We start from the raw sequence: 895 nt of genomic DNA, 5'->3' as shown, positions 1-895 counted from the left end.
CTGCTTAAATAAAATACAAGGCAACAATCTTACCCACTACTGGAGTCTTGACATACAAAAGGAGAAATAAATAGGACTGACAATCACTAAATGCAAGAACTATGCCCATCAGATACTGGTTAATCCTACTGCCAAGATTATAAATTATGCTCTTTTAAATAAGGGAATTGACTGACAGTGTCCTTTAGAGAAGGAAGAATGAAGGATGACTTCAGAAAGGGTAGTATATAAACTATGTAACATAAATTAAGGTGTAGTAGGGGGGGAAGACAGAAATATTTTTGGAGTGGTATATCTTTAACTTGGTGTACCTCTTCTCTGGAATGTCAAGCAGGATTTGCATCCACATTGACTACTAAAGTGTTACAAGATGATAAATCAGATAGATGAGAATGGAGAAAAAAACATATGAAGCAAAAGAATTATGGGATAAAAATCAGTAAGGCCTGAAGGTTATGAGAACGCGTCTGAATGCTAAAACCTGCTGTGCCTTTGGTTTAGTTTGTGTGGAGAATCAGCATACTGATGTTTGAAAGTTTTATTAACCTTTCAAAAAGCAGTGCAACTGAGGACACGTTTTCCTATCATTTTATTGCAGATGTTACCCATCAAAGTATGCCCCTTTGTGAGTCCTCACATTCTGTATAGTGGTACATCTCTGCATATTTTGTGGTTGTTAAGTGTTTTAAGTTGTTAAGGTTATGGACAGTGAACTGATAAGCCAGGAAAACAAACAGTCAACTTCGGATATTTGTGTCGCGATTTGTGTGATGGTTTTGATGCAAAGATCAATTTCTAGCATGATAAATAAGAACATAAGAAAAGTTTCAAAAGAGAGGAGGCTTCTTAGCCTATCTAGCTAATTTGGTTGCATGCTAATAACTAATCTATTGAT

Source organism: Amia ocellicauda, chromosome 10 (assembly GCF_036373705.1).
Source record: "Amia ocellicauda isolate fAmiCal2 chromosome 10, fAmiCal2.hap1, whole genome shotgun sequence".
Classification (NCBI taxonomy): Eukaryota; Metazoa; Chordata; class Actinopteri; order Amiiformes; family Amiidae; genus Amia; species Amia ocellicauda.
Note: the sequence above shows the minus strand (reverse complement) of the source record.